Source organism: Saccopteryx leptura, chromosome 7, assembly GCF_036850995.1.
Source record: "Saccopteryx leptura isolate mSacLep1 chromosome 7, mSacLep1_pri_phased_curated, whole genome shotgun sequence".
Classification (NCBI taxonomy): domain Eukaryota; kingdom Metazoa; phylum Chordata; class Mammalia; order Chiroptera; family Emballonuridae; genus Saccopteryx; species Saccopteryx leptura.
The window spans coordinates 85564376-85576483 of NC_089509.1; the positions used below are offsets into that span (position 1 = coordinate 85564376).

Sequence of the window (12108 nt, forward strand, 5' to 3'; positions counted from 1 at the left end):
CACGGCCGGGGCCGCCGAGAGCCGAGAAGGCGCGGGGACCCGGGATAGCGCGCGGGAGGAAACGCGGCGGCCGCCCCGGCTGTCACCTCCAGCCTCTCTCTTAGGCCGCCGCCGCCGCCAGCAGCTGGAGCCAGACTCACTGACAAGCCGCAGAGAGAGACACGCTGAGAGGGAGATGATTATTAGTTGCGTTGAGTCATCAGGCAAAGTGAGTCCTTTTGGGTTGTCCTCGGTTTCCGATTTCTCCCCCTCCCCCTTCCCGTCCCCAGCTCTAACGCCTTCAAAATAATAATTTGGGGTGGGGGTAGGGGAAGTCTCTGGATTATTTTGGGATGGGGGTTGAGAAGGGACGAGCTAAACCCGAGCCAGACGGGTCCAGCGCAGCGAGGGCGAGTGGGGGGCGGGGAGGAGGGCTGGGGAGGTTGCCGGGGGAGGGGGGCCCCGCCAGGCAGGAAATTAAACATCAATCAATCAATCGCTCTGAGCCCAGCGACCCAACAGCGGCGGGGCTGCGGAGAAGGCAGAGGGACAGGCGAGAGGCGGGTGGGAGGCAGGGACGAGAGGAGGAGGAGGAAGAGGAGGAAGAGGAGAGTCGGCGGTGGGAACGCGGTGTGGCGAGGACCGCGCGCGCTCGCGGGGCGGTGGAGGCTCGAAGACAGAGAGCCGAGTGCCGCGCTAGCGCTGGGTGCTCCCGGGTGCGAGCGGGCGCCGGGGCCCGGGCTGTGCTCCTCCTCCTCCTCCTGGTGGCGGGTCCTGGGTGCGGCCGCCTCGCCCAGCCCGTAGGCGCACTCGTCCCGGCGCGGAGGCGCTGCGACAAGGCAGGCGCTGGTGGCCTCGTCTCCCCGAGGAGGCGCAGACCCGCGCGCAGGAGGCGACCGCGGCTGCTTTGGCTCGGGGTTCTGCTAGCAGCGCCGAGTACTTTCGACTTTGGAGATAGGAGGGCTATCGCCTCCCCACCCCCCGCCTCCGCCCACCACCCACCGCCTCCGCCCCTCGGAGTAACTTTTCCCGGTGCCTGCGAGCTCCCTCTCCGCGCGGAGTCGGCCGTCCGGGCCCGCCGCGCCGCCGCCCGCGCGGGGAAGGCCTGTTCTCCCTCAGAGCCGGCGCGGTCCCAGGTCCAGAACAATAGCCCGAGTGTCCCAAACGGCAGGAGCGCCGGCACAGTCCGCCGGGCTGTGGGTGGCACAGGAGAGAGAGCTGTGTGCGGGGCGCAGGGCGGGGAGCATCCCTGGACGAAGTCCCTGGAGCGCTCGCGGCGCCGGCGACATCTGGAGCAGCGCAGCCCGAGCCGCCCGGAGGCCGTGCCGAGGCGGTGGTAAGGGCGGTGGGACCGCCTGTGCTCCGGCTGCAGGGCTGGAGCTCCTGGGACCCCGAGCGGCTCGAGCCCTGGGCTGCGGACGCGGACTGAGCTGTGCGGGGAGGACCTAGCCTCCCGGTCCTTGGGGAGGCCGCGCGGGGGCGTCTCCAGCAGGTCCCGCGAAGGCGTAACTGAGCCTCAAACTTTTGCCGACTCCCGCGGCTGCAGCCGGCCACAACCCGGCTCCGGCCGCGGTGCTCATTTAAGGTGGCACGGGCATTAGCCAAGCAGGCCAGGCTCTGGCCGCGCTTTTGTCCCTGAGGTCCCGCTTCCCTGAGGTCCCGCTTGGGCGCACGACCTCCTTAAAGAAAAGCACGTGCACCAAAGTCGCGGCCCCAGCGAGACGCCTGGTGAGCCGGCTGACACTTGCGGTCCTGATCTAGGGCAGGAAAATGTAGATGCGCCCCCGCTTGCCTTGAGGCGGGTGAAGCCCCCTCAGCTGGCCGCACCTTCTGTTCCTCCCGCACACTTGACTCTCCTTCCTTATCCCCAGGACCCTGTGGACTCCCCACCACCTCGCTTCCTGAGCCGCCGGTCCCCCTTAAGAAGCGTTGACTGTACGGCGGCGCCAGAGGGCCAAATTAAATTCGGTTTCGGGAAACGCTCTTAGGTGGCAATTCTGGAAATTTTGAGCGATGCACCCACAGCGAGAAGTCGCGTCAGTCTAGTGTGCTCTGGCCCAGGACGAGGTCCACTCGCCGCACCCACCCGGTGGGCGGCGAGCGGGTGGCCATCCCCTAAAAAGTAGGGGCTGGGGCGGGGGCGAGCCTCTGAAGCAGAAAGGGTCCTAGAAGCGAAACCTGCCCTTGGCCTGAGTCTCGGAGCCCAGATTCCGAAGAACCCCGCACCCAGGCACCGCCCACCAGGTTCCAAAAGACCGGAGGCGACTCCGGAGGCGGTCGTAGCCCAGCCGAGAAAGGAAGCCAGCTGGACTGTAAACCTCCGGGGAGCCACCCTGGGAGTTTTAGGCAGCGGTTGTTGTTTTTTTCCCCTTGATTTTTTATTTTTATTCCTCAAACCCCATCTCCCATCCCACCTCCCCAAATGAACCAGTTAGAGATAATGCAGAATTCAAGTCTGTAAGAAAAAAAAAAAAAAATGGCTCAAGTAAATCAACTCGTGGTGGTAGCTGAAAGGTTTTTTGGCTGCAAAGAAACAAACTGTAAGTGTGATCGACAAACTTTCTTCTTTATATGTACTATCACGTCGGAATGGGAAGGATGTGTTGCAAAAACTACCCCTGTCAAACTTTAAGCCCGTTTTCAAAATGGGGAAAGGAGCATTTCTTATTCATATCTCAACAACGATAATAATGCTATTTCTTCCCTTACCTTGGTATTGACCTGCAGAATCCTCCTCCGGATCAATGTCCAGGAACTTAGAAGAATTGGTGATATTAGGTCTTCAGTACTTCTGGGGGGGGGGGGGGGAATGCAAATGGTTTAGCCAGGATCTTTCCTGTCTGATTCGTCACTATTATTATATCTGATGATGCGAATGGTTGGAGCGATTCAATCTTAAGTCATTAATGAGCTATTTTATAAACACCACTGTTTGAAGATCATTTACATTTTGCAAAGGATCACTTGCTAACCTCTCAGGCTTATGTCAACAGCACGATTACAGAACTTCAGTTACACTTTTATAAACAACACAGCCGTATTGTTAATCGGTTAATATTTTATAAAGTGTAAATATTTTATTATGTTTTGAAGGGAACTATTGATTCTAAATTATTAAACCTCTAAGAAGGGCAAATTAAATAAAGTTCACAGTTAAGTACAATTAAATGTACATTGTGCTAGTTTGTTTTCAGTTTCCACATCCTTTTAAATTCATTGATTTTTTTTCTTTATTGGAGTTTCCTCTTGTCCACTTTTGATAGTGAACAAATTTATTATTTTGGGCAAAAGAGCTAAAAATATTTAACATATTTAAAAGTAATGTCTAATAACATGAATTATTAACAGAAATGTATTTTTAATATATACTTAAGTTTAGTAACACATTTCACAAATTTCTTTCGATTTAAAAAGGAGAATTCTAAGGATAATTCTAAGAAGTTTTGTGATATGTGCCCAGTGTGGATTTTTTCCCCTTGATTTTGTCCCTAATAAAGGCTTTTATGTTTGAAATTGCATAACCTTTTTGCTGCACAACTTTTGTATTGACCTTATTTCAACTGAAATAAGCCATTGTTTCCAGAATGTTTAATTTTGACAGTAAGAAAGTTTGAATAACATTTTTACCTTACACTAGGATTTTCTACCTTTTTAAACAGTAAATAAATTATGATGATTTAAAAGTTTTGTTTGGTTTCATTTCATATTTCTCAAATGGTTTATTTGTAAGCATTTTGAAAACAAAATCATACTCGAGAAAATAATTTGTTTTAGTTTTTTAAAAATAATATGACCCCAAAAGCATTTTTTGTGCATTATCTGATAGTCTGCAGCAGTATTCAAAGCATAAAGCTCACACTGGGGGACATTTTTATCTCTCACTTGCTTCTCACTGACGTTTTCGTCGGAAATCTTCTCAAACTTTTTCCAACTTCCCCTCCACCCCTCATTTTTTTTCATCTGTCATTTAGTCAAAGGTCGTCTGCCTTTCATAATCACACAGATTTGTTATTTTAAAAATCAACGGATTTTATACGATAGGCTTAAATATGTATGTTTTTTCTTATTTCCATGTTCTCACCTCTTCTTTCTAACTCATTTTAGGCCTTCTCCTTTATTTTATGGCCTGCACTTTTAATGACAAGATTTTTTGGTTTGTCTGTGGACGCCAAAGTTCGTGCCATGCAAGCTCACGACTCTGACCAACCTTCCTGCCCCAGTGCCCGCGCAGGACGGCCTAGGCCCAACTGCCTGCGCACAGGGGGCCGGGTGCCAAGCGTAGGACTCTTGCTTTCGGCTGGGACACCCGAGCCTCTGAAGGTCCAGCATTCATAACCAGACTCCCTAGATTTCCAGTCCGGTGACCCAGGCAGAAAGGCCCTCCCAGCGCTGCCCCTTAAGAGCACAAGGGAAAGTTGTGCCGCATTTCCCCTCGACTCCCGCCCGCACGCACCGGGAAAGCTGTGGGAACCGCCAGCATCAAAACCCTGCGATGGTTCCTGGGTACCCGCACGTGCCTGCCTCTCTCCCCCACTCCCACCAGCACACACACCGCCACCCCGCCCTGAGCCTGCTCTGCTAGGGGGTGAGAGGAAGGCAGCAAGACATCGTTTCTTTCCCTAGAACCCACACCAGCTCTGAAGCCCATTTCAGCGCGAACTGTCCGGGGAGAGTTGGACGACCAGCCTTTTCGCAGACTATTGAACTGCGTGGGGCCTGGACGGGCCATTGAGTGCGCCAAGTGGACTAGGGCCCGGGGCCAGAGCGACCCGAAGACAACAAGCCTAGAAAGCCAGACCGGCCAGGGTGGGCTCGAGCCCTTCCCCAGATTGCCCGGAAGCGTCCGGGGACCGGCCCGCGCTCAGCAGGCGGGCGACACTTACTTCGCTCTCCGCACGCCTTCCTCGTGGGCATCAGAGCTGGACGAATCCCAACCCGCGCCAGGCAAAGATAAATTGCTCCTGGCTCCCGCAGCGGCCCGGGGGCCTGGGCGGGGGCGGAGCGGGGAGGAAGCGGCCGGGCCGCCTAAGGCAGGGGCGGTGGAGGCCCCGCTCCGTCCTCCAGGGAGCCAGCCCTGCGGCCCAGACAGAACCAGGCCCAGGGAGATGGTCGTCAGGGAGGGGTGGCGGTCAGCCGGTCTGAGTTAGACGGCGAGCCGAGCGCCCGGGAGGACCGGGGTCCCGGGAGGTCAGGGGTGAGGACCCCGTGGGGCCCGGGGGGCGGGGGAGACGCTCTCAGGGCGGCCCAGGAGCTCCGGGGGTCCCAGACGCGGGTGAGAAAAGGCGTGGGAGGCGGTCCCTGTGCGCCCCGAGTAAGGAGAGCAGGGAGGCGGGAGGCAGGAGGGCAGGGAGGCGGGAGGCAGGAGGGGCGCTGGGTCCGAGGTGTAGGTGTGCGTTCGCCGCGGCCCCGGCTGGGAGCCCGGGAGCCTGCGTGCCCGCGGGCGCGGGGCACAACTCCGGCGACACAGAGCAGCGCCCAGGGGACTCCCGGAGCCCGTCGATCTTTCCAGATTCAAGAGCTTAATAGTTGGATCTCCATCTGCAGCAGAGCAGCCAGAAAAGGACTGCCCTGCTAATCTCGTTTTTTGTTTTTTGTTTTTAAATGGAAATCGACTTTAAACCACCAGGTTAACGAGGCAAAGAAGAGAAGAAAACGAAACGCCCAAGGAGCCGCCGCGTCTCCCCGCCCCCAGCCCGGGTGAGGAGGTTGGAGACGGCGCTGCGCTCCAGACCCGCCGCGTTTCTGTCGGGAAACACCGGAGGGTGGGGGGGTCTGTCTCATCCTCAGTTCCTGGGCCCCAGGTGCGACGAGGAACCCCGCGGCCTTGACCCGTCGTCACAGTCCTGTCACCCCGGAGGCCGGGTCACTGCCAGGGTCCCCGACCCGCGCGGAGGCGTCCTCTCCCGACAGCGCCACCGCGTGGGCTGCGGCCGAACCCTGCGCTCCGGTTCAGTCCGCGCGCCCCGGCGCCGGCCCTTCCGCGTCGCCTCGAACCCTGCGCGTCAGGATGCGGCGGGGGATGGGCGGGTCCCCGGCCCGCGACACGGCCGAGCCATCGACACAGAAATGCGCGAGGCGGGCGAAACGTCGGCCCCTAAGTTTGTCCCAACTCCTCGTAGTGAAAACTGCACCTGGAAAATCCAGGCCACGGCGTTTCCTCCGCACCCAACACTCCGACAGGCCGGTCTGCGCGCCGAGCTCTGCGCCCAGCCCCAGCGGAGACCTGCGGGCCCAGAGCGCCGGGTGCCAGGGGGCCCGCGCCTCGTTCCCTTTGCGGCTCCGGGCGGCGCTGGCCTCGAGTCGCGCCCGAGAGCAAGGAAGCTCCTGCGGGACCCGAGGTCGCGGGCACTTACTGGGACTGAGGACGGAGCAATGTGCTGGTCTGTTCGGGGTCCCAGCCCGTCTGAAGTGGCGAGGAACTGAACGTTCTTCCTGGGCCTGGGCCTCCCGGCCTCCCGAGGCCCCAGCACAGCCTCGGAGTCCGCCAAGGCTTGGCCCTTGGGCCGGGGCCCCGGTGGCTGTGACAGTGGTGTCCCGGCTCAGTGCCGCCAAGGCTTGGCCCTCGGGCCGGGGCCCAGGTGTGACAGCAGTGTCCTGGGCTCAGTCCGCCAAGGCTTGGCCCTCGGGCTGGGCCCAGGTGTGACCTCAGTGTCCCCGCTCAGTGCTGCCCCACCCCACGGGGCTCTGCCTCCAGGCCTCGCGGCCGCGCTCAGCTGAGCCGGGCGCTACTTCAGGACTCGAGAGCCCCCATGTCGTGTTTTAAAAACTTCAATAGCTAGGTTGGGCGCTTATTTTAAATAAATTCAACTATTCACACGGGCTCGCACGCGTACACACACACACACAGAGAGACACGTTTTGGGACTGTCAGCTATTGAAAGGGGCAACGACCCAAAAAGCTGTAAATTCACCTGGGGTCCAACCACACAGGAAACAGGAGCGAGCCCTGGACGCCTGAGCAGCCCCCCACCTGGCGGGCGATGGCCTCCCTCTTGCGGGGTGACCGACTTGCCACAGGCCGGGGGAGAGCCGTGCAGCCGGCCCGCTGAGTCCCGGCGCTGCGTGTCCTCCTGGCCTGCGCACCCACACCCTCCCATTGCCTATGAACTGTCTGTTTCTTCATTCTAACATCCACAGACCACGCGAAGCCTTCTCCAACCCGGCCAGGCCCGGCACCCTTGCCCAGGGGCTCACCTTCGCCGGCTGCGCCTGCCTCTAGCCCGGGCGCCCAGTGCGGAGGGGACGCCGTCTCCTCACCTCCAGGAGCCGACAGCCGGTGCCTGCGGCGTCGCTGGGACAGCCCTGGGGCTGATTTAAATAACTAATAAGCTCTGAGAAATTTTACGAGAGCAACTTTTCCTTTTAGTATCAATAAAGCCTAGTAATTGGATTTGTTGGTTACCTAAGCTCGAATTTCCCAGTCTCTCTCTCTCTCTCTCTCTCTCTCTCTCTCTCTCTCACTGGCTCGCTCTCTCATTCAGAAGCAACATTTTAAAAACTCGTCAACTGTGTGTGCGTTTGTATGTATGTGGTATGCAAGCGTGAGAGTGCGAAAGAAGTTGTTTGTTTCAAAGCCCTTCGGCTGGAGAACAATCGCCGCCGTTGCTCTGAAGTGAAGAGTTTCGAAAGGTGAACTGTTGTTATTTAGAGGACAAAATGTTCACAACAATTCAAGCCTCACAGTACAAGTATAATATAAGGGGAGATGGCTCCTTAAGATGTTCCCCTTTGAATGTAATAAAGACATAGGCGGTGCCTCCCTGATAGCATTTCAACTAACTTTCACTATATTCTGACTTCCACTTCTGAACTGCAGTGATATCTTTTGTTTTTAGTTGAGACTTCTATACTACAATGTATTTTAAATTTTTGCTTTTATTTTCGAATCCCTTTGAAAGCATGTTTTTAGTCGTAAAGAAGTTTTCCACCTGGGAGCCATGCCTCAATTTAAAAGTATAAAAAAACCTTTTGATGAATGACTGCAAATAGCCTGTTCGTTAGTGTCCGCAGAATTGGAGCCTATACAAAATCTCAGAGATCTAAAGGCAATCTAAGTATGTATCTCTCTCCAGTCATAGTGATATATAATTTTCATCTCTGTTGTATGGAAGTAAACAAATCCTGTAAAGGACTTTTTAGAAAGCGTTATACTAACATTTGCTTGAACTTAAATTCCATACTAAATACAACATAACTAGTGTTTGCCATTCACAGCCTAACGAAATGAAGAATATTTCTAGAGCAGATTATCGTTGAGGTCAGAAGCTAGTCAATGAAAAGTGATGAGAATTCAATCTGCAAACCAACGGAGCAAAAAAGAAGCCAGGTACGAAGTTGGGAACGCGCCCAAACCTGTGCGCTCCTACTTTCAGTGTTTACATACACGGAGAACTTTTCCTTTCCTCTTTTAGTTAGAAAATTAATGAGATTTCTTTAGTTCGTCTTGTTTTAGGTTGTGAGTCCCGAAGTCAGCCGAGGGTTGCCTTCTGCCAGGTAACTTCCCGAGGCCCAGAGTTATTGGGAGATACAGCCCTTGACACAGTCGCGGCGGCGAACCGTGTTCTCCCCACCCTGGTCCAACCGCTCAGCCGGGTCCGAGGTCTAAGGACACCAGAGTGCTTTTTCCTCACCTCCTTCTCGAGATCGGCCTGGGAGCCTTTGGCTGCGGAGGAAAGGAACCTGAGCTGTAAGTGTGTGCTCCCTGTTTCCTGCTTTCTCGGAGGGATCCTGACAACCTTCCTTCCCACCTGCTCCTGGCTGGGCATTCACTGTAGCAACTCCTTGCCCCGTAAACTGGTCCTGTTAAGGACGTGTGCTCTCGCGCTATCCTGAGTGCCAAGGAGTCGAATACGGTGGCAGGAAAAGATAAAAGAATTGGGAAGGAACGTGCAGGACAGAGGACAACCCAGAGTCTCTCTGAGGTGCACCTCAGCTTCCTCAAACAGTCGAGGGCCTCCCTTCCCCTCCCCGACCCTCCGCTGCAGGTTCCATCCCAGCTTCCAGTCCCTGAGGGAGCTGCTTTGTGAATCGAGGTCGGCCCCTAGCTTTTAAGCACCCACTGTTATCTCATGTTTTGGTTTAGTTAAGCTGTTTCCTTAGGTCGTGGAAACTACTTTTATTCTTTGTCTTTGCCTCATTCACACTCCTTAAAAAAAAAAAAAAGTATACCCGAAGCCTGGCTTCTGCCAGACCCTATGCTGTGGTCTCCAAAAGCTGTGTGGGCAAGAGAAGAGATTTGTCTGTTTATAGCAGATATAATTAAAACAGTTATGTGCCTTGAACTCTTTGGGCTCCCAATCAATGCATTTTGATTTGAAAAGTCAAATAGAATCACATCTCACATTTCTGGGGCCTCTGTTAGCTGGCCAGGCTGGGGACAGAGGCTGTTGTCCTTCTGCATCAGCCTGGTCCTAGTGGGCAGTGCCCTGCAGAACTTGTCACACTGCTTGTTCCTTGGTGACCTGCAGCCGGTCTGGGGGCAAAACCCAGGCCTTCCAGTTAAGGCACGAGAGGTGAACACTCCGGGCGCTCCCGCTCCCGGTGGCCCTTAGCTAAGGAGCCAGGTGTAAGATCCGCTTCCCGGCTGCCCGAGCACCGCGAAGCTCCAGGCCATAGTCCCCTCCCATCCTCATCGAAACCAAGCAGTTTTAGCGGTGGAGAAATCGGGAGAGACATGTCTCTCCTCCCCAGTTGTGCTTCAAATGGCGTCCCCTCCCCCTAACTCAGACTTAGGTGCTGGACTGCAGCTGGAGCGGTTTTCTAATTTGTCATCATTGGAAACTTCATACAACTGGAGTCTCACACTTTAAGGGCTTTCAGGAATGTGCTGACATAAGGCACTCAGTGGAAGTGGTTGGGGGTCTGAGAGTCGGGGACAGAGATAAGCGACAGACGTTCCAACATACTCTCCTGGACTTTCTTACCTCTGACACCTAGATTCACCAGCACATGACACTTGTCCACCCTTACCTTCCTTCACCCACCTCCCCACCGTCTTTGGAAGAAGCATCCTTTCACTTTTCTTTTCCTTCAGAAGTAGAGGGGACATAGTGTCTCAAGGTCTCTCAGGCTCTTCCCCTCCCCTGACTTCACCTGGGCTGCAGCACTCGCTCTGTGACACGTGTGTGCCTCTGTTATTCCTCTTGGGCCCCCACCTCTACCCCCAGGGCCAGCATCCGTGTCCCAGCCCACCGACATTCTGGCCTTCGGGAAGCAGCAGACCTGCCACTGACCTCATCACACCGTCCATAGTGAGCCCCTTGGTCTTCAGTAGACTTGGAATGGAACAAAAGTAACCTTGTTTTTAAAATTTATTTTTTAGGAATTGGGGCTCTTGAAACATTCGGAGAATGCCTGCTGTTGGGGGTGGGGGTGTCTCAGAGGAGATGTCCTGAAAGCTGCTGGGAGCAGCCAGCCACCTGTGCTGTCCCCAAGGCCTCTGGAGGGCTTTGTGTGTCTCAGTGCTAGGTACCTCCCCGCCAAAATAAAAAGATCTTCTGCAACCAGGGACAAGGGTAGGAGGGTTGGGTGGAGAATAAAGTTTCCAGGGGGCTTTAAAAAAAATTTTTGGTTTTTTACTTCTGTGTGAACTAATCCCAGCACTAGAAGGAAGCAACAGTTGGCCCCAAGGCCTGTGACTGGGCCTCTCCCCGATGTGTCAGGCTGCAGGGGTGACAGTGTGCTGTTAGCTCTAGGAGTAAGGCCTGGCCGAGCTCTGGGCCACGGTGTCTGTCTGAGGCCCAGCGGCCCTGCTCTCTGTGCATGTTGCCTGGGGTGCTCATGCCTGCCTGTGAGTGTGTTGCGGGAGTTGGCCCGCAACTCTTCCCACCCGGGACTTGAGTGTGGCTGCAGTGAACGAATCCATGAATCAGCTCCACAGCGAAGGGGTCTTGGCACTAATGGGCTGCGTGCAGCTGCGGCCGCTGCCTCTCCCCTCCCCTGCGCAGGCTGGAGGTGGCCCTCCCCTCCCCTGCACAGGCTGGAGGTGGCCCGGGAGCCCCGCCAGCAGCCCCCGCCTCTCCGGCGGAGCTCGGGCCCTGACAATCTCTGCACTTTGTCATCACGCCCGAGTATTTGACATTCGCAATTATCTGCAAATACCCTGATCGGTTTGTATATGAAACACTTTTTTTCCTGCCTAAAGATTGGAATCTGGTAAGTTTCAGACAAGTGGTTGCGGGGGGAGGTGACCCGGGGGACCGCGGGGGACCGGCCTGGTGAACCCGCCTCAGCGAGGTGGGCGACAAGAAGGGACGGGTCACCGTGGCGCCCCCTCCCCCTCCAGCCTCGCTGTGAGGAGAGGCCCAGCGGGTGACCTTGGATCCTCCTTTGGAAGGAGCGCCCTCTAATCCCCGTGACCGGGAAGCCGCAGGGAGAGCAGGGATCCCACCAGAGGCGAACTCGCGGGTTAATCGTCCCGGGAACCGGAAAGGGCGCTGCCCGGCCTGGTTGCCGTCACTGAGTGTCAGTCGCCAGCTCCCGACCCAGCCGCGGAACTACCTGCTCAGAGAGCCATCCTAGAGAGCCCCCTGTGGGAGCTCTTCCAAGCCCATCTACGGGAAGGAAACCGCGTCCTCTTTCTAAGGGAGCGGATGTCCCCTCGACCCTCCTCCTCCTCCAGACGGTTTCTAAATCCCGAAGGGCCAGGCCAGCCCCAGGGTCGCTCAGCGCTCCTGCCTCGCGGCTGCGGGCTGCCCGCCGACTGTACGCCCGTCTGCAGAAGTACAGCGGGGCGGCGGCAGCGAGAATGGAGGACTGAGGTGACAACTGTCGGGTTCTTCTGCGGGTTCAGGAGCCTGACCCTGGCCCCTGGCTGAGTCAAGGGCCCTCTGGCCCGGACACCAGGAGGCCAGAACCTGCACCCGGCGCGCGGGGTGCGCACAGCCTGGGCGTTCCCGCCCCCCAGCCGCGTGGGGTGCTCCGAGTCTCGGGGTGCACACAGCCTGGGCGTTCCCGCCCCCAGCCGCGTGGGGTGCTCCGAGTCTCCGTGGCCAGCAAGTCGAGCCCCTGAGCAGCGGGTGTCACCAGCAACTTGAGAAACACCCAGCCTTTCAATGAAGCCGCCTCCCCACGCGCTTAGCTTGCAGCTCTGCTGCAGTCACTGGGCTTAGCTGCTTGTCACACGTATTA

At 56.4% G+C, this 12108-nt stretch overlaps 1 protein-coding gene across 1 annotated transcript in view; it reads right to left on the bottom strand.

The window, feature by feature from the left end:
- The window catches only part of SATB2 (SATB homeobox 2), a 194886-nt gene extending 193876 nt beyond the window's left edge, over positions 1-1010 (bottom strand). Inside the window, exon 1 of the mRNA XM_066345909.1 lies at positions 982-1010. The gene's annotated coding sequence lies outside the window, so the exon portion shown is untranslated. The remainder of the gene's footprint in view (positions 1-981) is intronic.
- Between the last annotated feature and the right edge of the window lie 11098 nt (positions 1011-12108).